Here is a 24420-nt window from a genome sequence, read left to right as displayed (position 1 = left end):
TTTGGAGCCTGTCCTGGAAACTAGCTCTCTTGTAGACCAGCCTGGCCTCAAACTCACAGAGATCCGCCTGCCTCTGCCTCCCAAGTGCTGGGATTAAAGGCGTGCGCCACCACCACCTGGCTTCACACATTGCTTCTTATTAGCACTTTGTGTTTCCTCAGTTTGGAAGAAGATACAAATGTCTTCATTCATGCCAAGCATACTGAAATAAAAAAATAAATAAAACAAAAAAAATAGAACCTCACTATGTAGTCCTATCTGGCCTACAACGCACTACGTAAACTAGGCTGGCCTTGATCTCATGGAGATCCACCTGCCTCAGCATGCCTCGTGCTGTGCTTAAAGACGTTCACCACCATGCCTGTCGGGGTCTGGTGCTAGCCTGGACCTTCAATTATTTCTCTACCAGACCCCAACATAAACTGTCTCTCTCTGGACCGGCGTGGAGGCACGGGAATAAAGACACAACTCACATGGCTTTATCGGGAGGGAGATTCTCAGCGGTCCCTCATGAAGTCCTGAGTTCACATCCTGAAGAATTCCTCTCGTTTATTCTCCAAACAGTCTTTATCCCAAAACTTAACTTAGGGGAAATACATTAGCATTCTGTCTCTTAGGTAACCAGGTGAATGGCTTTTAGTCACGTCTGCATCTACCTGTCTGCTGTGTCTACTAGCTGTCACGTAGGCTTGAATCAGCATCTCTATAAGGCATCCTCCAAATTACAAAGAAAGGAGCAACAACATCCTGATCCTTTGTTAGGGCAGTGCTGGCCTGTCTGCAGGGCTACGTGACCACCTCAGGTGGGGCCTATGGCTTCAGATCCTGACTGCCACACCACATAGAAATATGGGCCTACACCTGCCCAGCTTGGACAATAGAGTTATGGTAATTCTGTTATTAACATTCATTCTAATGCTGGATGGTAATGGTGTTCTTTTGGTTGGCGGTGAGATTGGATGAGTGTAGACGGTCGTTTACTGATCTATTATCCCTCAGCTTCACAAATGTCACGATACTTTCGTATGCCATTCTGAACAGGCACCTGCCTTGCCAGCACTGCCCATGGGGTAGAAGACTGCAAGAGGGAAGGACTCGAAACAGGTTTCATTTCTGCCTTTGTGTGTGTGTGTGTTTGAGCATTACTCCAGCATTGTTTCTTTTTAAAAACCTTTCATTGTGCTGGGCGGTGGTGCTGCACGTCTTTAATCCCAGTTTTAGGGAGGCAGAGGCAGGTGGACCTCTGAGTTCGAGGCCAGCCTGGTCTACAGAGCGAGTTCCAGGACAGGCTCCAAAGCTACGGAGAAACCCTGTCTCAAAAAACAAACAAACCAAACAAACCTATTTCATTGACACATTCATTACACACAATCATTTCCATCATGACATTTTCATCATGATATAATGCATTTTGACCACACTCACCCACTACCTTTCTTGTCCCCCGCCCGATCCTTTTCTTCTTCCCAGCTAACCCCATCTACTTTCATGCCTTTCCCCAATCAGTTTCACTAGGGTTGTCTGCAGGAGCATGGGTAGGAGTGTGTTGATAGGAACATGTGCACCTTACGTATCTCCACACCACAACACCGCTTTTCCCTTCCCATACCGCAGCTTAATCCAGTGTGCAGTTTTTCCTATATTTTCAGAACCATCTTCATTTTGCTCCCTTTTAGAGACCGCGTCTCCAGGCCGACACAGCACCCGCTGTATCTGCTGATGACTGAATTTCAGCTCCACCAGGACTTGGCTGAGGTCTCTGAGCTTTAATTATTGTAATCTCTTCTCCTTGTTCTATCCTCAAAGTGGCAGCTGCTTCCTGCAATTGATGCTTCTGTAATAACCTGGTGTTTCCCCCCTCGGTCTTTTTGTTACGCAGATATCAACTTCAGGCCTTGCAAACTGTTTCCTGTGAATTCTCTGAGGGTGGTCTTGGTCTCTGAGCAAATGCTGATGGACACAGATACCTACATACGCTTCTCTCTCTCCTCTGGCCCAGCCGTAGTCCTGGTCAGTGTAAGAACTGATGATGTGACAGAGCCATGGGATAGATAGTTCAGAGGGAGGATTTATTACGGAATAGAGTGGACAGAGAGGGAGGAGAAGGAGGGAGGGGGAGAAAGAGATAGAAAGAGAGAAAGAATCTAAAATAGCAGCGTTACAAAGAGTAGCTGGGGGCGTGAAGCCCTGAGCTGGAGGGAATTTAGGATGGAGCAGGTGAGAAGGCTAGGACGCTAGCTCTCATGGACTTGAAATGTGGAACAGGTACGTGTGATACTGAAGGAGTCTGGAGGCCAGCATGGGCCAAAAGACACCACAGGTAGCCATTTGTCCCTCTGCCTGTGATAAGGGGAATGACTCTCTTCAGTAGAGGGGAACCAGTTTCACACGTTCCTGAGGAGTACGGGCTTTTATCTAACCCCAGTGGTGATTTTTTAAAATTGATTTTTATTGAGCTCTACATCTTTCTCTGCTCCCCTCCCTGCCTCTCCCTTCTTCTTCAACCCTCCCACAAGGTTCCCATGCTCCAAATTTACTGAGGAGATCTTGTCTTTTTCTACTTTCCATGTAGATTAGATCTATGTCAGTCTCTCTTAGGGTCCGCATTGTTGTCTAAATTCTCTGAGATTATGGTTTTCTTTGCTTTATGTTTAAAACCCACCTATGAGTGAGTACATGTGATAATTGTCTTTTTGTGTCTGGTTTACCTCACTCAAAATGATATTTTCTAGCTCCATCCATTTTCCTGCAAAATTCAAGCTGTCGTTATTTTTTTCTGCTGTGTAGTACTCCATTGTGTAAATGTACCACATTTTTCTTATTCATTATTCAGTCGAAGGGCATTTAGATTGTTTCCAGGTTCTGGCTATGGCAAACAAAGCTGCTATGAACACAGTTAAGCACATGTCCTTGTGACACGATTTAGTATTGTTTGGATATATACGCAAAAGTGGTATTACTGGGTATTGAAGAAGATTGTTTCCTAATTTTCTGAGAAATTGCCACACTGACATTCAAAGGGGCTGTACCAGCTTACATTCCCACCAGCAATGCAGAAGTGTTCCCTTTATCCCACATCCTCTCCAGCATAAGTTGTCATCAGTGGTTTTGATCTTGGCCATTCTTACAGGTGATTAAAAAAAAAATATTTGGTATATTCTATGTATTCCTGGTACTTACCAAAGTGCTTGGTCAACGGCATCTTTGAAATTTTGATTCATTTACTTCCGCATGTATGAATGGGAGGCACACCCAGTGGCAGAAATGTGGGGGTCAGAGGATAACTTGGGGAGTCATTGCTATCCTCTCACATCCACAGAGGTTCTAGGGATCAACTCAGGCTGTTGGGAGCTGTGTGGCAAGCACCTTTACCAGGGGGTGATTGGTTTTTAATAAGTTGCTTCATCCTTTCAGATTATGGATTAAGAGATACCCATTAAATTTGCAGAGAAATTTCTTCCAAGAGCAATCTAAATTTAGATTTTATTTTGTACCTTTGAGCAGTAGTGCCGTCCTTTCCTCTCTCTTCTTCCTCACAACCGCAGTGGCTGCGTACACTTTATAGTCTCTCTGCATCGCAGCTGCGACAGGAAGGAAGCGTGGTCTTGTGGTTGGAGCAGCAGTTTGAGAATCCTGAGGTGTAAGCCCTCTCTCTAGTTCTGGGTGACAGGGAAGCCACCAGACCCCAGAGCCTGTGGTGTTGGAAGATTAATCAGTGGATGACACACATTTTACTTCAGATTTAGAGACCTTTCATAGTTTTCTTTTTATTATTTTGTAGGAGGCACAGAGGTTCTTGTGTTCACAGATAAGCATCAGGGGAACAAGCAATGTTAAACACACAGGTTGTTTTGTATAACCTGTCCCCCCCCACCCTAAGTCTGGGAACGGATGTAGTCAATCACTTGCTGACCTGTGTGCTATCTGTGCAGCCCAGACCACACTGGAGCCACCCCTCCAAGTCTCTCTTGAGCTTGTTTGTCTCAGCTAATCTATACAGCTCACCTTTATGCAAGAGGTTACTTGTACTTTACAAAGATTTTGATGTAGCCATGTCCTTCCTAAGCATTGTCTTAGACACAGGATCGAGTTAATATCGCCATGAAATTTTTTTCACCAAATTGCTCTGAGCTTCAATATACCTAAAAGAAACTACTCAGGGTCAGATTCTTTTTGAACTAATCACCAGCTACTGAGATGTGTTGAACAGAACAGCCTTCTCGACTCTAACAGACTGATGCTGCTGCCTGTGGTGTTTGCAGAGACTTCCCGAATTATTTTATTTACAATAAATAATTGTGATAATAACAATAAATACTAATATATTTAATAATTTATATAATCTATAATAATATAACAACACTATATAACAATAGGAACAATAAATAGTAATTGCTAGAGATTGAACTCAAGGCCTAACTTGTGCTAGGCAACTATGCAGCATCCTCCAGTTCCATAACTTTCTCTTTTAGAAAAAGATTCATCTAGTCAAGCAGTGGTGCACGCCTTTAATCCCAGCACTTGGGAGGCAGAGGCAGGTGGATCTCTGAGTTCGAGGCCAACCTGGTCTATAGAGTGAGTCTTAAGACAGCCAGAGCTGTTACACAGAGAAACCCTGTCTGGAGAAACCAAAACATTCATGCATTTATGTTGTATATATGTGTGGGCATCTGTATGCTATGATACATGTTTGGCAGTCAGAGGCCAACTTGCTAAAACCCTTTCTCTATTTTCGTTCTTTGGGATCAAATTCAGGTCGGTAGTCCTGGAGGCAAGACCTTTACCAGATGATCAGACCTGCTGGCCCTATTTTTTCCCATAACTTTCTTCTTATATTAAATACTGTGTGTGGAAACTATCTAAAGCATCTGCCTGAGATAAGCGCCCAGAGAATGTTTCTAGGGTCTTGGAATCTAATATTCTTCTAGTTCCAGAGAAGCTGACTGGTCAATATGGTTCCCCCGTTTGTGGTCACCAAACATGTTCACACAGCGTGAGGGTAAGGGCTGAATTATGAACAAGAAATTCTATTATTTTGGGGCAGTAGAGACGGTTGCCCAAAATACTGTGGTATTAAACTGTATCAGGAGGCATTAAATCACAAGAATAAGAAAGCACAAAAAATATTTTTGCATAGGGAATATAAGCCCCAAACCTCTAATAGAATTAATTGCCTAATTAAAACTTTGCTCATAAACTACATCTAGATTAAATGGTTAACTAGTAAATGCTTGTATGACCACAAGTTATGGCAGACATGTAGCTCATGAATCATCACTGGGCTCCACCAGAGCTGAGGAAGGTTTCACATGGGGAGAGGGGGTGAAACTTTGGAAACCGATTCAAACCGACTTTGCACGTGAGAGTGTGCCCTGAATGTCAATAAGTGCACCAGTGATGTGTGGGGGGGGAGACCTGGGGGGAGACAGAGCTGGGCTGGGGCAGGGAGTCCTAAAGCTGCCTCAGATGTTTTGGAAACAGCTAAACAGAAAGTCCACAGATCTCGGAGGATAAATCTCACTGTTTCCAAAACCGTCCTGTTCTCTTGATGACTGCATAGAACTCAGACCTCCCTCCTTAGGAAGACGCTCCGCTCAGGGTGGTGCTAGAGTAGAGAGGTAGAGTATCGACCTACGCGTGTGCGCCTAGGTTCAATCCCAGGACTCCCTCCCTCAGAGAAAAAGGAAAGGAAGGAAAAGCAACCGAGAATCAAAGGCTAGCTGGTTGATTAGGATGCTGAAAGCACACCACTGATGGGAATGACCTTGCAGCCATTGTGGGAAATGTGGCGACGCCTCAGAAAACATAATAAAATTAGACTTACTGTGCGGCCCTTCAATCCCACTTTGGGGTGGATATTCAAAGGTAATAAAATCGCCATCTTAAAAAAATAATTTCACCACAAGGCAGGAAACCCTGATTGCTCTTTGGGCTGACCAGGGAGGGGGACTTGATCGGGGGAGGGGGAGGGAAATGGGAGGCGGCGGTGGGGAAGAGACAGAAATCTTAAATAAATAAATAAATAAGAGTTCAAGGCCAGCCATAGCTACAAAGTGAATGTGGGGCTAGCCTGGGCTACAAATGTAAACCCTGTCTCAAAAACAAATAAACAAACACACAAAAAAATAATAATTTCACTTTACTTTTTGTATATGTGTGCGCACCCGCATGCCATGGTGTGTATGTGGTAGTCAGAGGACAGCTTTTGGGAGTTGCAGGTCCCCGGGGGTGGAAGTCAGGTTGCCTTCTTGGTGACAGGTGCCCTGATCCCACCGCGCCATCTCACCTGCCCTGACATCACTATCTTGAAGAGTATCGACACTCACTAATTGACTTCATCATTGCTCACAATAGCTATGAATCGACACAACCTAAATATCCATTGACAAATACAAGAAAATGTCACATACATATATAGACACATGGTAAATTTTTTTTACTTCAGTTAAAAAAAAATCTTTTCTTTATATCCTTTAAAAGGGAGAAAGTCTGGCATGATGCCTCACCCCTGAAATTCTAGATTTGGGAAGGTTGCAGTTCCGGAGGGTTATGTATTCAGGGCTAGCCTGGGCTACATAACAAGTCGCAGGACAGCCCAAAATAAACAACGAGGAAAATCTGCCCTTCACAACAACCTGGACAGTCCTGGAGGACATTCTGTTTATGGGTCACAAAAATAAAAATACCATGTGATGTCACATCTGAAATCGGAAAAATTGATTTCAGAGAAGCTCCTTAGAGAAAAACCTTTGTAGGTGGCTACAAACATCAGGGGATGGGGAAGCAGGGTGTTGGGCAGCTAGAGTTTCATTCGTGTGGGGTGAGTGAATGATGGGTCCCCAATCACAGTATTACATATTAGACATATGCATTAGATATATGCCTATGCATATATGGTGACTATGATTGATAGTAGTACATATGTAAATTTGCTAAGAAAACAGATCTTAAGTGTTTTAGACACACACACTACAATGGGACATGCTAATTTGTTGTGGCAATCATCTCCCAACATACAAATGTGTTACATCATCACATGATAGACCTTCAGTGTAGATAGTGCGGTAGTCATACCTCCGAAAAGGTGAGGAAAATAGCATTCGTTGAGGAGGACTGCACCGTTGCCCTTGTTAGGCAGAGGCAGGGCCAGATGGAGAACTCTTCTGTGCCATCTGTCACGTCCTGGCACAGCCAGATGGCAAATAGGTTTTGGGAAAGGACAGTTGATTTTTTCTGGCTTCTCTCTCGGCAGAATCTTCCCTAGCTCCATCCCATACACCATTCCCGCTACCCAACCCTGTCTTGGTCCCTAACCTGCACCAGAGAGCTCCCTGCTGGAACAGTCTTCCTAACTGAGGTAGATACCCACAATGAATGAGCTGGAAGCGTGGGACTGTTGGGCACGTGGGTGCTGGGCAGGAAGGGACATTGAAAAGTGGTAAGTTTTCCCTAGGGATTTTCATATGGTTTATTCTCTCCTTCCAGGGCACAAATGAAGACTCCTGGAGCCTCCCTTAAAGCTAAGCTGGAGCCATTTGATAAACTCTATTCAGGGCACCAGAGGCAGAAGTGATGTCTTTCCTAATGATGGGGGGGGGGGGGACGGGGCGGGCAGCAGGTGTGAGTTTCTTCTTCTTCTTCTATGTCCCTACAAGCCTTGAGTTTCACAAAGAGAAGCTGTGGTGAAAGGAAGGAGGAAGGGAGGGAGGAAGGGAAGGAGAGAAAATCATACCAAATATACACTGCTGACTTGTAAGAAAAAAAGTGAATAAATGAGAGAAATTAGAGAGATTAATTGCAATCATTCTGTGAGACATAGATTCACTAAACTCTAAGGGAAATTAGCTTTATCGATGTTGTGTATGGCATGCACAGGGGAACAGGGGGACACAATCAGCGTCATCAGTTCTACTTCATGACTTAGGCAGAACCATGGGTCCTAAAATGCCTGCTCGGAAATGCTTCTCAATTGGACCTGTTGTTACAAGCCTTTAATCCTGGCACTCGGGAGGCAGAGGTAAGTGGATCTCTGTGAATTCAAGGCCAGTCTGGTCTGCATAGTGAATTTCAGGACAGCCACAAAAACTAAAATTAAATTAAAAAGGTTCCCCCACATTCCTGTTCCACCAAACATGGAAAGTAAAGAGGTCCAAGTGGGCGAAAGAATCCAGGCTCTCCTGTTCTCTTCCTCCAGTCTCCTGCCCTTGGGTGCCTACATTTGTAGCAAGCTTCTTGTTGGACTGCCAGCCTGCAAATAATTACCTGGAGACTTATTTTTAAAGATTTATTTATTTATTATGTATGCAGTGTTCTGCCTGCATGGATGCCTGCAGTCGAGAAGAGGGAACCAGATCTTATTACAGATGGTTGTGAGCCACCATGTCATTGCTGGGAACTGAGCTCAGGACCATTGGAAAAGCAGCCAGTGCTCTTAACATCTGAGCCATCTCTCCAGCCCAACTTGGAGACTTATTAATTACAAAAGCTTGGCCTTAGCTTAGGCTTGTTTCCAACTAGCTCTTACCTATGTTTTTAATCTACTCTGCCACATGGCTCATTACTTCTTCTTAGCACAGCACATCGTACTTGCTCCAAGTCTGCTGGTGAAATTGCAGGTCTAGATTCCCTCCCAGTTTCTCTCTCTCTCTCTCTCTCTCTCTCTCTCTCTCTCTCTCTCTCTCTCTCTCTCTGCCTGGAAGTCCTGCCTAGCTATTGGCCATTTAGCTTATTAAACCAATCAGAAGGCGCCCTTAGGCAGGCACATCTTTACAGTGTAAACAGATATTCCACAATGTACACCTTCATTCTGAAATTGCTGACAGTTTCTTATTAGTAACTGATTCTCTCTCTGAGAAACACACACATGCGGGTACAGTGAGGGTCTCAGTGAATTCCACAATCAGGAATTTCCTCAGAAACCGTTGAACTCTGTGGCATTGTGTTTGACCCATTAAATGGATAATCTGGTAGATGGGAAGGGGGCTCGGAATCAAGGAGCTTGGCCCAAATTGTGAGGCAGAAGACTTGATCTTTATCATAGAAAGAATTTCACGCCGGCAGGGTTAGGGGGTTGGAGTGTGAAGGGATAAAACCACAGCACTCCCGTCTCTCCTCTTCCAACAGCACCGTGTCACCTACACATGAAGAGCTGCAAGCTGGTGGTGACTGGGAAAGCCCAAGAGTGCTCAGCAGCACCCAAGCTTTCCCCAAGGCCTGGACGTTATCTTGCCATTGCAGAAGGCTCTAGAGCATCCCTTCTTCCATCCCCTGGTGCCCTCTTTCTTAGCTAGAGGTGGACGTCAAGCTCCTCTCCCTAGTTCTGGATTTTAATATTTCCCTTTCTCCTGCTCTCAAGAACTCCAGTTTTAACCAAGGCATGGAAGAGATGCCATCTAACCCATGCCTGTCCACAGGATTGGCCCTCTCTTCCCACGTGCATCCTAATTTTCCTAGGAAGACATCAATCCTGTTGGATCAATGATTTCATTTTACCTTCATAGCTACTTTCCAGACCGTCTCTAGTTACCCTCACATCCTTAGACACCAGGAGCTAGAGCTTCAGCATACGAGTTGGTGGTGGGGGTATAATTCAGCTCACATCAAAATCTATTTCCGACAAGATGGTGATTACATATCCTGCCCAAGCCACCTGCTGAAAGTCACCGAAATTCCACTTAGAATATGCAAAACATCTTTTTAAAATGCATCACAGAACAGAACAAACTAAATTGAAATGGAGACCCAGATAAATAACTGGAGCAATGAAACTGACTACACACAGTTGCAGGCTCTTACCAGAACCCATTCAGAACTAAGTGTTGACTCTGCAGCCATCACCCAGAGGCAGAGGAAACAAGATGAGAATGCCTCACTGATAGCAGGGGCCTGGTCAACAATGCTGGCATCTCCATCTCCTCGGGTCCCAGTGAGTGGATGAACAAAGAGGATTCTGCAAAGATACTGGATGTGAACCTGTTGGGCATGATCAAGGTGTCTCTGAGCATGCTGCCCTTAGTGAGGAAGGCAAAGGGCCGCATGGTCAACATTTCCAGCATCTTCGGTCGAGTGTCTTCTTTGGTGGTGGTTACTGCATCTCCAAGTATGGTGGAGAGGCCTTCTCAGACTCCCTCAGGAGGGAGCTCTCCTATTTTGGAGTGAAGGTGGCTATCGTAGAGCCTGGTTTCTTCTGGACTGGTATTTCCAGTAGTGACAGGCATTCGTCACATGTCTAGATGCAGTGGGACGGGGCCAGCTCAGAAGTCAGAAAGATCTATGATGAGAAGTTTTTGTTATCTTATCTGACAGGGCTAAAGTTACTGAACAAAATGTGCAAAGAGGTCTCCTTGGTGACGGACTGCATGGAGCATGCGCTGACTTCCTGTCACCCCCAGACTCGATATTCAGCTGGTTGGCACCTGTGCAGTATCTGGTGCTAAGAGAACCCCGTGTCTTCTTCTGGGATGAACACATTTGTACATTTAACAGTTCAGAAAGAATTCAAAGTACTTTGGGATAAATGTGCAAATGTGTGGTTCAGACGGTAAGTATTTTCCCAGAGACTTGAAAATTGGAGATTCATGTGCACTATAACGTTTTCTGCAGGTTTTATTGTGTTCTGGAACTACAGCTTACGTTAAAAATGAGAATTGGATCTGCTGCTGGGAGAAACCACACGTATAAAGAAATGGAAGGCACAGAGCGTGTTTATGGCACATTAGAGGGCTCGCTCCCAGTGTAATGCAGAGAGAAACAAAAACTCAGATTTGATCTGAAGGATAGAAGCACTTTCTGGAGTCACAATGGGGTTGTTTGTTTGTTTGTTCCTTTGTTTTTTGAGACAGGGATTCTCTGTGTAGCCTTGGCTGTCCTTGGAACTTGCTCTGTAGACCAGGCTGGTCTCGAACTCACAGAGATCCACCCGAGTCTGCCTTCTGAGTGCTGGGATTAAGGCTGTGCGCCACCAACATTGAAGGGTTTGTAAAGCAAAAGAAAAACTGAAGTCACGACTTGAGGTTCCAAGTGATGTTTCTGTTCCAGTGTGACCAGTACTGAGGGAACTTGAGCGCTCAAGCCTTAAATTCTTCCAGCTGTAGAATTGCTTCTTAGTGGGATTCCTCTGCTTGATATGATTAGTTCCTGTGAAAAGAACTTAGCATGCCTTCAGCAAATAGTAAATGCACAGTAAATATTAGTCATTGATACTGTAATTGTTATTAATGGGAACTCTCAGCTAAAACTGCATTGTATTTAAAATGTCCTAGGATTATTCATTTTGTCACACTCGGGGAGCTAGACTCCGAAGGTAAGCTAGTGCTGAAATAATACTGACCTACAGTCTTTACAGGCACAGGTTAGAGTCCTGTGGGTGGGTGAAAGTGCCCCAGGGCATGAGTTGAAGGCAAAAATTCTAGAATTTAGGAAGTGGACTTGTGAAGCAGATGGAAACATGGTCTCAGGCCTGCTTGGTAGACTGATCACGTCGTCGATGAATCCTTGGCTCGAGAGGGTCAGACGGCCCTGACCTCACTCTCTACCATTTGAAAACACTAAGGACAATCCTGGTATCAGTTTCTCCTACATCTATTGGCGGCCATGCCTAAAACAGGATGAGTACCCAGACAGATTAGCCCGATTAATCAACAAGCATACATCTCTAAGAGCCGAAACCTGTGGGCAAAAGGTCTTTATAGCTATGTGCTCCAAACGGAGTTCTGTGATCTGTTTTCAGACAAGCTCCAGCTTGAACCTGACATCCATGTTCACGCTGACTGGCAGGGTGAGGGGGCCCGGGGCAGGGGGGAGGGGGAGGTTGCACTGCAGGCAGAGGTCTAAACACCTGGGTTCTCCCTGCACTGACTATCGGGTAGAGTGTCACTCCCAGAGTTGACACTTGACTGGTTCCTACTGCCTTTCCTTGTGACGCAGAAAAGACCTGAAACCACTGAACCCTGTGGTGAACTTTACAAAGTGGCTTTAAGTTATGTTCTGACGATTTTAATGATTAGTTATGAAATCATAAATTTAAAAAAAAAAAACAAACCAAAAACCATTGTTACATGAGTTAGTGGATATAAAACAGGAGATGTGTGTTTGCATCTAGATTCAGTGTTCCCAGTCCAGGTGTGTTTGAGCCAGGTGTGTTGAAGCCTGAGACAATGGCTCTTGTGTTAGGTTTCTAATGCTGATGAAGACTAAAGACTAAACATGGGGGGGGCGGGGCAAGCAAAGGGAGAAAGCTTTATTGAGAGAAAGTAAGGTAGAGAAACTCCTGAGAATGCAAGTAGTGGCCAAGAGAGGAAAACCCAGGGCAGTGGTTTGTTTCTGGGGTTTTATAAGACTCATTACAGGAACCAGACAAAGATTAAGGCTTCTGCTGGACTGTGAGGTCCTCTGGTCTAACATGAACCGAGCAATGGGGACCCACAAGTTCTATGCTTGCCCCCTGGCCCAGCCACGTGCTGCTGATTAGCTACCCAGTTAGGGGTGTGTGAAACCTTCCTTTGTCCTTTGTCCATCTCTGACTTTCTCTGGTTCCCAGCTAGCCCTGGCCACCGTTGTCACCACTGACCTTGCAGGTGTCTGCCCGGCTGTTAAACTTTGTTTTCTTTGTTCTCAAGTTCAGGCAGCCAGGTGCTTAGCTACCAGAAAGCAGCTGCTAAAACCCTTCTCTGCACAGACAGACTTCAACCCCTCTCTGTGTGAGTCCCACTGGGTGCTTCAGTTTGTGTGTCTCAGAAGACAAATCAGGTCACTCTAGAGCCAGGGCTTCAAACCAAGCCTTAAAGTAACAGCAACAAACGTATGGGGATAAATACCCAACACGTCCAAAAGAGGCAAAACTTGGTTTAAGTGCCTAGAACGTTTTACAATACTTTGACAGAGTGCAAACGCACACACAGGGTTAAGAGCGGTTTAAATAACACAGCCATATGTGCTGAGGCCTGCAGCTAAGATTAACAAGGTGGTAAATCACACACTGCAGCTTAAAAACCCTTGCAGAAACCGTCCCAGGAAGCAGAGAGCTATGATTTTGTCTAATGACAGGCACTGAAGCAGGCCTATGACAGGGTTGCATTCATTGGGTACAATAGGCTTTCTGTGTCCCAAGGACTGCCTTGAGACACAATCACTTACCTGGGGCAGGTGAGTGAACTCGCTGGAGAAGCGGCCTGCTGCAGAGCTCAAATCAGAACGGTTAGAGTGGCCCGTTGGTACTGGGCCAGGAAGGCACTGATAGCATTCTAGAAAAAGTTGGCAAATGGGCAGCAGAGCCTCGGGGCTTGGGCTTAGCTGTTTCCTAACATTCTGGCAGAAAATGACCTTTCTTTATAAAGTAAAAAAGATTTTCTTTTTCCCTTTGGGACTAGGAAGGTTTATGTCTAAAATTAGTATAGTTTATGTTCCAAGAACATTCAGGTTTACCAAACTCTATTCTTGGCAGCCTTACGCTTCCCCAACTCCTTGGAAAATGACCTTCCATTCACAACCCTGAACTCTGCCTTTATTTCCAAGGTCAGAGAAATCCAGACCCCAGAAGGGTGCTCAGGAGAGGCCAATCTTTGTAATAGAAATCATAAAACTGGGGCTGGAGAGATGGCTCAGAGGTTAAGAGCACTGGCTGTTTTTCCAGAGGTCCTGAGCTCAATTCCCAGCACCCACATGGTGGCTCACAGCCATCTGTAATGGGATCTGGTGCCCTCTTCTGCCCTGCAGTGCAGGCATACATGCTGACAGAATGCTGTATACATAAAAATTAAATAAATCTAAAAGAAAACTAACAAAGCTTATTTCCCAAGATCTTGTGGCTCCAAGGATCAGTAACAGTGATGATTCTATGACTCTCCCATAGGATTTTTGTCACTCTTGAGGTCCCATAAATCTTTATAATGGTATTTCCCCAAAACTATGAAGTCAGGACCCCCTTCCTAACTCAGAAACATTTTCATCTATATATAAATTTCATAGAGCTTTTGCTTGACCACTTCATGCTGTTAAATTAGTTCAGTGGTTTAATTCATAAACTCTATCAACTGTTTTATTCCACAACAATTTATATATGTAAATGCTATTTGTAGTTTTAAAGTTTTATGCATATTAGTAATAATTAGTGTAATAATAATTAATTTGCTAAAACAAAACAAAACAAAATTCTACCTAAGTAGCTAGAGTTTATATTATCTGAAAATCCTGTGTTCGTGTGGGCATATAATCTACATACATGCATATATATATATATACACTTATACATAAATATTCATATATAGATACATTTAATTCAGGGGCACTTTTTGGACTGAGTCCTATTACTGGATGGTAGTAGCCAAGACCTAATCAGAATGAAGCCTCTCACTTTAGGAACTCTTACGCAACAACAAACATGGAGTTGCCGGCTCCAGACAGGAGGGGGGAGGGTCAGGTGTCTGACCCCGGGTGATGGGAAAATCTGCTGCATTCTAACTCTATTAGGAAAGTGATTCTGGAATGACCAACTTGCTGCTTGTCCCTTTTCTGCTTTCTTAAGACTTTTTCTGTCTCAAAAGTCACCCTCCTCTATTCATCTCATTTAATAACCTTTCTATGAGATGAGAAATAATATAAAGATAATCAGATAGTCAAATTGATTTTTAAAATTTTTATTATATCCGTATCATAGAATTATTAGAAGCATATTATAAGACATCTCTAGAATTGCTATAAAAGATAATTTTAGGAATTTTTAAAAATCAATCTCACTATCCTTTTAAGTTGCATTTACTATTCATGTCTATTCCTTATGACATGGAAAAATGATATCGAGGTGACATTTTATCCACCAAACAATGGGAACATCCAGTGCAACACTGTGATTCTCATGACTGTCATTTGCAGTTTCTTCTATCCTCTTCATTGGCGTATTCGTTCTGTTTTTAAAATAGCGGAATACAAATACCGCCTGACCGCTTGGTCGGGCTGGAGAGATGGCTCCGGTTAGGAGTGCTCAGTGCTCTTGCAGAGGACCCACGCTCAGTTCCCAGCACCATGTCAGGTGGCTCACAGCTGCCTGTAACTCCAGCCCCAGGAGGAAGCTGATGCCTCTGACTTCAGATGGCACCTGCACACAATATGCATACACACACGTGCATACCCACATCCACACACAGACAAATATATGTAACTTAAAATCAAAACAAATAAAACTACAGCTTGATGACATGTTTCACATACACAATCTGGATTTTTGTTGGTGTGTGTGTATAAGTGTTTTAAGATAGTTTCGTGGGGGCTGGAGAGATGGCTCAGTGGTTAGGAGAATGCACTGCTCTTCCTGAGGTCTGAGTTCAATTCCCAGCATCTTTATAGGTGGCTTACAGCCGCCTGATATCCAGCTCCAGGGCAATCTGCTACCTCAGACATCTGTAGGCACTTGCTCTCCTGTGCCATGTGCACACACACACACACACACACACACACACACACGCTAGTAAAAATAAATCTTAAGAAAGGATAGTTTCAGCCAGGCAGCAGTGGTGGCACATGCCTTTACCTCTGTGAAGCTGTGTTACTGTGCCTGTATAAGACACCTAATGGCCCTAATAAAGAGTTAAACACCCAATAGCAAGGCAGGATCAAGGATAGGCTAGCAGGCAGAGAGTATAATTAGAAGGAGAATCTGGGAGAAGAGAGAAGGAGGAGCAAGAGAACAAGGAGAGAAGGATATCAGGAACTAGCCACCCAGCTACATAGCAAGCCATGAAGAAAGAAGCAAAGAAAAATATATAGAAAAAGAGAAAAATAAACGCCCAGAGGCAAAAGGTAGTCGAAATAATTTAAGAAAAGCTGGCAAGAATGAAGCCAAGCTAAGGCTAGGCATTCATAGCTATGAATAAGCCTCTGTGTGTGATTTATTTGGGAGCTGGGTGGTGGACCCCCCTAAAAAGCCAAAAGAGCGAAAACAACATACAACATTTTGGCACCGAACATGGGGCTCAAACCCATGACCATGAGATTAAGAGTTTCATGCTCTACCTACTAAGCTAGGTGAGCATTCATAACTAAGAATAAGCCTCTGTGTGTGATTTATTTGGGAGCTGGGTGGTTGCCACCCCACAAAAGAGTCCAAAGAGTAAAACATCACACAACAGGCTGGTGCCTGTAAAATATCAGCATGTAGGAGGCTGTGGAAGGAAGATCACAAGTTCAAGGCCAGCCTGGGTTACACAGAAAGTACTGAGCCAGCCTAGGCCACATAGAGAGACTTTCTCTCAAAAACAACAAATAAGGAAGAAGAAAGGAAAGGTAAAGGGGGTAGATGGGACGAGAGGAAAAGACTATGATGGCATATTTCAGCATCCTCCTACCCACAATCCACAGTAAGTTCATGCTTACTGAAGGAAGAGAATATGTCTGACTCTGGGGGAGTCCACCACGTGTTTCCTTGGGAGAATTTGAGCCAAAAGTCAGAGCTCAGGGCTGTTTCTACTGTGCAGTATTCTGAGGTATGGGTATACTGAGACACACATTGCTACGGTAAATCAAAGCTACATGGGTGAGTGAATCCCCAAAGCGTTGGGAGGTCATGAAAGGATGAGAGAGTGGTATGGGACAATTGTCTATATTCTGTCAATTATGTTTTAAATAAACACCAATTGGCCAGTAGCCAGGCAGGAAGTATAGGCAGGACAACCAGACAGGAAGTAGAGGCCGAGCAAGAAAAACAGGAGAATTTAGGGAAGGAGGAAGCCCATTCCTCTGCAGTCCTGTCCAGACACAGAACAAGCAAGATGTGACTACTGCCTTGCTGAAAAAGGTACTGAGCCATGTGGCTAACACAGATAAAAATAATGGGCTAGTGTAAGTTATAAGAGTTAATAAGAAGCCTGAGCTAATGGGCCAATCAGTTTATGATTAATGTAGACCTCTGTGCGATTTCTTTGGGACTAAACAGCTGTGGGACCTGGTGGGAGGACAGAAACCAGGCAGGACAGAAACCTCAGTCAACAAGAGAGACCAAAAAGAAGCAGACATGAGGACCACCTGATCATGGGAACAGGTAGTTGTCAGATGGGCACATCCTCTGAGATAGCATTCTGTGTTTTAAAATTAGCTTCCCTGTGGTGCCCACCTGCACCCATGGAGCTCAGGTGAAAGTTTGGTTCCCATCAACAGCCTAATGAAGACAACAGTGTACTTATCAGCTACAGTTTCAGAGCAGTTAAGGAAGGAAACACACTTCTTCTTGTATGTGGACATGCTCAGCTTCCTGTGAATTCATGTAGTGTTAGAGCTCAAGATTATAGCTTCAAAAAAGTAGGAAGTTCAGTTATAATGTGGGGCGAAGACATTCCAAAAGAGAGGCCTTGGATGTAGGTAATTGGTAGACAAGGTCCTGGCTTTGATTCCCCTAGAGTAGAGGAGGAGATACTTCTAGACAGGAAAACATTCTACTGACAGAATAAAGTATAAAATGAAGGGCATTCAAAGCTATGGGATTTTTTGGCTACACAGAAAGGGATTCATTTCCTGGTCTTACTATGTATTATATACTTTTGTTAATTTAATTTATATAGCTTTAATGTATTATTCTGTTGATGTATATTCACTTTTTGATAATTGATCAAAATATGACTGAGGTTATACTTTTTCAGGGTCAGCAAAGGGATACCTCTGCACAGTGGATTGAAATCAGATTTAAAAACAGTGATGTATTGTCTCCAACTAGCTCCGCTTTACTTTCTCCATCTCACTGCTCCCAGCAAGGATGAATTCCAAAGGAACTAGGACGGAAGTGCTGTGCCAGCCAGAGCACCAACTGCTGGCTGTCGCTTTAAAAAGTTCACTTATAAGAGACAGGTATTACATTAGTATGTGGTAGAATTTGCTAATGTCCTCTCATATCTCTACACTACTAATAAAGAGGAACTCAAGTCTAGCTAGACTGCAGAGTCAATAGAATGTACGCACAAGAGCGATGTACGCAACTTCTGTATCAAGTCTAGCTAGACTGCATAGTCAACAGAATGTACACAGAAGAGCAATGTACACTTCTGTATCAAGTCTAGATAGACTGCATAATAGTCAATAGAATGTACACAGAAGAGCAATGTACACTTCTGTATCGTCTAGATAGACTACATATTCAATAGAATATACACGGAAGAGCGATGTACACAACTTCTGTATCACAGGCTTCATTCACTCTTTTCTCTGCTAGTGAGCTGGAGTGAGGATGTGCTGGAAGTGCAATTTGGGTTCATAAAAATGAAGCCAACTCCCTGAAAATGACAAAACAGCAAGGTGAAGGAGCTCCATTCTCTGTTACTGAGCCTTCTTTTGGAGGTCTTTGTATTTGTGTTTTTTGCTGATAACTGAGTACGAATCCTAAATAACGCTACTGAACCCAGGTCAGCATGACAGAGAAGGTTCTCTTCACATATATTCTGAACCTAACAGAAATGTATGAGAAGAGTACAGAACAGGGAGATGATGGATACACCACTGGAGAGTGAACTTAGATCAGGGGTAGGTAATAAAAAGTCTTAAGAGTGCGACTGAAAAAGCATGGGATAAAACCGGACTCTCTGAATATGGCGGACAATGAGGGCTGCTGAGAAGCCAAGGACAATGCCACTGGGTTTTGATCCTACTTCATGTTCTGGCTTTTTGGGAGCCTAGCCAGTTTGGATGTCCACCTTCCTAGACCAGGATGGAGCGGGGGGGGCTTTGGACTTTCCACAGGGCAGGGAACCCTGACTGCCCCTCAGACTGGAGAGGGAGGGGGAGAGGAGTGGGGGGGGGGGGGAGAGGGGGGGGGGGGGGGGGGAAAAGGGAGACGGGGAGGGAAATGGGAGGCGGGGAGGAGGCGGAAAAATTTTTTTTCAATAAAAAATTATATTTAAAAAAAAAAGTCTTAAGAGGCGAGTGTCTACTAGCTTAAGTGAGATCCTTTTTTTAAAAATGTGACGGTGCATGACTCTGACCCCAGCACTCAGGAGGCAGAGGCAGGTGATCTCTGTGAGTTCGAGACCAGCCTGGTCTACAGAGAGTTCCAGGACAGCCAGGACTACATAGAGAAACCTTGTCTCAGGAAAAGAAAATAAGAAAGAAAGAAAGAAAGAAAGAAAGAAAGAAAGAAAGAAAGAAAGAAAGAAAGAAAGAAAGAAAGAAAGAGACTGTACTTAAGTAGACGCCTGATGTGGCAAGGGGAATGAGTTTGAGTTCAATGAAAGAAGAGATTTGAGGAGATGCACAAAACAGTTGACAAGAAACAGCTTCTTAGCGGTGATTGTATTTTGACTTTTTCTTTGAAGAAGTCATTGGGAAAGGGGTTTTCAGAAACAAACTCTATTAAAGCTTAAAAGCTGAAAATCTAGTTTGCAGGGATCAGGAAATCTGAGAGCTTGGTGCCAGCTGGACAGCGTTCCTGGCTCACAGCCAGCGCCTTTGGGTGGGGTCCTCGAAAGGCTGAGGGGTAGCATCTTTTCCATATGCATCTTATGAGGTGCTGATTTCATTCATGATGGGCCCGCTCTCTCGACAGAATTACTTTTCAAAGGCCACACTTCCAAATATCATTGCTTTCGGGATCTGGCTTTCGCATATAAATTTGGGGGAGACAGACACATTCAGTCAGCACTGTGCTACTAGAAAACCAGTAGAAGTGAGTGACTCTACTCTGGCCAACTCACGCGGACCACTGGGTAATGATCAGTTGGCCTATGAGTTTTGAGGCATTTTCTTTCCTTTTTTTTTTTTTTTTTTTTTAAATCTGGTTAAATTCTGGAGAATATTGACAACAAACCCAATTCAACATTGAAAAAGATATTTTTTTTGGTATTATTAATAAAGTGTTCCATGTCTTTGTCCTAGTCACTGTTCTATTGCTGTGAAGAGACACCATGAACAAGGCGACTCTTAGAAGAGGAAGCTCTTAGCTGGGGACCGACAGTTTCAGAGGGTTAGTCTGCCATCGTCATGGTGGGGAGCATGGCGGCATGCAAACAGGCATACTGTTGCCGAAGGAGTAAGCTGAGAACTACATCCTGATCCACAGGCAGCAGGCGGGGGTGGGGGAACATTTGAAACCTCAGTTCATCAACTGAGGACTAAGCCTGCAGCAATATGAGTCTCTGAGGGGCAAGCTCATTCAAACTGCCATAGACTTCACGGGTAACTTCATTCAAGATACAGAGATTTCTAATTTTGTTACACAGAATATTTTCAGTAGTTCGCCTTTTTTCTTTAAAAATACAACCAGTATGTATTTACCAAAAAGAAAAGGGGTGTTTATGCTGTTATCTCCTCTTTATGGCCCAGCATTTAATTCATTCCAGGGTCTCATTCATGGCTGATGTTTAATAAATATCTAGATATTTGTTTATTGAATCACGTAGGGTTAAACAGCACCAGTTTTCCCTAGGAAATATGCCTTGTGAAGCCGACAGATGCCGGAACAAACCTCCGGCACAGTCTCATTCTGTGTTGAATGAAGAAATGGCTTGGGAAGTCTTTTGTATTCTGGATCTTGAAATTGAAAGGCACTTAAGTTTCCCTTTGAAAAAAAGATCTTGGGAGTCACAGACATGGAGACTGTACTGGAAAAGCATAATTTCATTAGCTTGTTGGCACACAACACAGAATGACGTTGTTCTGGCAAGAGAGCTTCGTTCTGGGAACCCCTTCTTCCCCGCAGATCCTCTGTAGGTCCTTCTCAGGAAGTAAGCTTAGGAGGAAAAAAAGCAAACAACAGATCATAAAAGTCCCATGTGCTCTGAGGAGCCGGAAGTCGCAAGGGCTGCTGAGGGACAGTTTTCCTGACTGGACAGGCCCACTGAATACATGAACTTACAGCATCTGCGGCTGCATGCATGAAACCCGAGAAAGATCAAGATCATCAAGATTCCAACATGGATTTGGGGAGGAGCTCACAAAACTCTCTGCACCCCAACTGAGGGGCAGTTAGCAGCTAAGGGCTGCTGGGAGACGGATGTGTCAGTTTTCCTCAGGTCGCTTGCCCCGCTCCAGTGACTGGCCTTCTACCCATGCTTCAGCACTAATTCTACTCAGCGATTAAAGAAAGAAGTATATGAAGCTGGGAGAAAGATCTGGTGGGAGGGGCTACGGGGTAGGTGTGAGAAAATGTTATGAAGCTCCCATCTATCTCAAATAAATAAATATATCCTTTGAAAAAATAATACTGGGGCTAGAGAAATGTCTCAGGGGTTAGAACCACCTTTTGTTCTTCTAGAGGACCCAAGTTTGGTTCCTGGGACCCACATCAGGTGACTTACTCTTTGAGTACCCACATACATAGTGCGTGTATGAGCACATACACACATACACACACACAAATAAAAATTCAATCTAAAAAACTTTAAAAATACTAACATATCTTTTTTTCATGCAGATAAGTAAGATCCGGTTTCTGCAATCTTAGTCAAACCTTCTAGTTTGAGGAACATGGTATATAAGGGACGTGGGAACAGCTGTCAAACGCAGTCTGTTCTAAACCTGCTCAGTGGTACTCTGGGAGGAAAAAAAAATGACTTGGCATCCAAATTAGTCTTTTAATATTCATTATCTAATATATGGATGCTGTAACTTTCTGAATTACAGAGGTCAAGTTTCAGTGGCCCAATAAAAATGGATCAGGGGCCATCTCCAAAACACATGGTAGAGAATATCTGATATTTGGGGAAGAGGGGAGCTTCTCTTGCATAAAGATAGATTCGTCTCACTACATATCTCCTGATTTTATTTTTTTCCTTCAATATCCAACATTATCTTCAAGTATTCAGGAAGCAATTTAGATTCTGGAATAACATTATCTTATAGAGTAGGGGATTTGACAATGTGTGTATAAATATGTGTGTGTGTAATTTTTCCTTCAAAATCCAAGTGGTTATTAACACAGATAGGAGTGCTTTTCAATGCTGAGGATTAGATGTTGGTCTCCCACACGCTAGGCAGCTGCTCTACCCTGATACACCCTGAAGACTTTTTATATTTGCTTTGAGATAGGGTTTCACTAAGTTGTCAGGCAGACCTTGAGCTTATGATCATTCTGCCTCAGTTTTCTGTGTCTGAGAAGGCCAGAAGAGAAGATCAGATCTCCTGGAAGCAGAGTTACAGCTGGTTGCACTGACAACGAAAGCCCAACTCTCGGCAAGAATAGTCGATGCCCTTAACCACTGAGCCATGTCTCCAGCCCTCCTTACGGCATTATATTTCATTCTGGTTGACTCTCCACCTCTTCCCCAGCAGTTTGATTTTGACACCTCCTCCACACCCGTCTTTCCATTTCATAGGCATTAAAAGATCTTTATGTTATTTGTTTAATGGGTGCTTCCTCTTTCCTGACGTCAGAGTAGTTGGCTTGGGAAGTTTACTGGTACATTCTGTCTCTGGACAGTTGGGTGGAAACAGCAGGTCGATCCTACAGATAAGTGATTGCAATGGTATCCATGGTTTCTCTTCTTCTCACTTCCTCTTTCTCCTACATGATGGTACCTTCATAAACTGTCTCATGAAAACCTCATGTAAAAAGCTCATTCAAGACAAAGGAGACAGGGAATCCCAGTCATTCAAGATGAAAAGGCTTGCACGAGGGAAATCAGCATGAAGGTTCCTCAGGAAGATGGTAATCAATTCATCTCAAGATCTAGCTATACCACTCTTTTTTTAAAATATTTATTTATTTATTTATTTATTTATTTATTTATTTATTTATTTATTATGTATATAATATTCTGTCTGTGTTTATTTCTGCAGGCCAGAAGAGGGCACCAGAGCTCATTACAGATGGTTGTGAGCCACCATGTGGTTGCTGGGAATTGAACTCAGGACCTTTGGAAGAGCAGGCAGTGCTCTTAACCACTGAGCCATCTCTCCAGCCCCCTAGCTATACCACTCTTGACCATATACCCAAAGGATGTCTCATCCTACCATAGAAGTACTTGTTCAACCATGGTCATTGCTGCTCCATTCATAATAGCTAGAAACTAGAAACAACCTAGATTTCCCTCAACAGATGAATAGATAAAAGAAAATGTGGTACATTTATACAATAGAATATTATTCAGCTGTTACAAAAATGAAACCATGAAATTCACAGGTAAATGGATGGAACTAGAAAAAATCATCCTGAGTGAGGTAATTCGGACTCAGAATGACAAATATGAAAAATATGTATTCAATTATATATGAATATTATCCATTAAGTGAATAATAACCAAGCTACAATCCATAGAACCACAGAGATTAGATACAGAGTAACAGATGGGGGGCTAAGAAGACAGACAGATCTCCCTAGTAAATGGAAATAGGACAGATGGGGGGACTGGAACAAGATGATCAAGCGGGGTGTGGGAGAGAAGAGGATGACAAAGGAGGGAATATGGAGAAAAACAGCTAAAATTAGGGGCCATTTGACAGGTCGTATGGAAACAATACCGTAGAATCGTCCTACAAAATATACATGCATGAAGGTTATCTAAATGAAATTGCAAAATAATGGGGGAGACAGAGCCTCATTTAGGCATCTCCTGTCACCAAATGAAGCTTCAGATATCTCCCCTAAGGGTACCCTAGAGAAGAGGAGGTGGAAGTCATGGAAGAGCCAGAGCAGAGAAGAAACAAAGGTCTCTGGAGCAACAGGGTCAATGCGTACACAGAACCTCTGCAACCGAGGCAGCATGCACAGGTCTGCACCAGATGGGGGCTCCTAGAGCTGAAAAGAGAAGCAGACACAAAGACATGTTCCAGCCCCAACCCAGAGCTACCTCCAATTGACCACCACTTGCAAATGAAAATTTAAGTTTTCTCCAAAGGAGTCTTAATGGGGAAACACACTAGTCTTCAGGGTAAGCCGCATTCCCAGATCTTCTTTATTTTATATATATTCTCTCTCTCTCTCTCTCCTTTGTATATATGTTATGGCTTCCAGTTTTATGTTTTTATGGGATTCCTGAGTGTGCTAACGAGTCTGCCTCTGTTTCCTGTGCCTTTGCTTGGGTTCTTTTCTGTTTTTTTTATTTTTTTTTTCAGATACATTAGTTTTTGTTAAATCTTATTTTATTGGTATCCCTTAGCCTGTTTGTTTTCTTTTTCTTTCTTTCCTCCCCCCTCCCCCCTTTTCGAGAAAGGGTTTCTCTGTGTAGCTCTGGCTGTCCTAGAACTCACTCTGTAAACCAGGCTGGACTTGAACTCACAGAGATCCACCTGCCTGAAGTGGTCCCATACCCTTCAGACAGGCTGTCGCTACCCTAACAAAAGGTCAGGATGTTTTTCTGCTCCTTTCTTTGTAATTTGGAGGATGCCTTAAAAGAAGTGCTAATTCAGCCTATGTGACAGAGCTAGATACAGACCAGGAAGACTGACAGCAAGCACAGGCAGTTGTGGACGAGACTAAAAGCCATTCACCTGGTTACCTAGGAGACAGAATGC

General features: G+C 43.6%; 1 pseudogene; it reads left to right on the top strand.

Moving 5' to 3' along the window:
- LOC126506399 (retinol dehydrogenase 16-like) overlaps window positions 1-18661 on the top strand; it is a 40804-nt pseudogene extending 22143 nt beyond the window's left edge.
- The last annotated feature ends 5759 nt before the right edge of the window (window positions 18662-24420 follow it).

Source organism: Alexandromys fortis, unplaced genomic scaffold, assembly GCF_014885135.2.
Source record: "Alexandromys fortis isolate MF-2015 unplaced genomic scaffold, M_Fortis_MF-2015_v1.1 scaffold_0, whole genome shotgun sequence".
In the NCBI taxonomy this organism is placed as follows: domain Eukaryota; kingdom Metazoa; phylum Chordata; class Mammalia; order Rodentia; family Cricetidae; genus Alexandromys; species Alexandromys fortis.
This window is presented reverse-complemented; position numbering and strand designations above follow the sequence as displayed.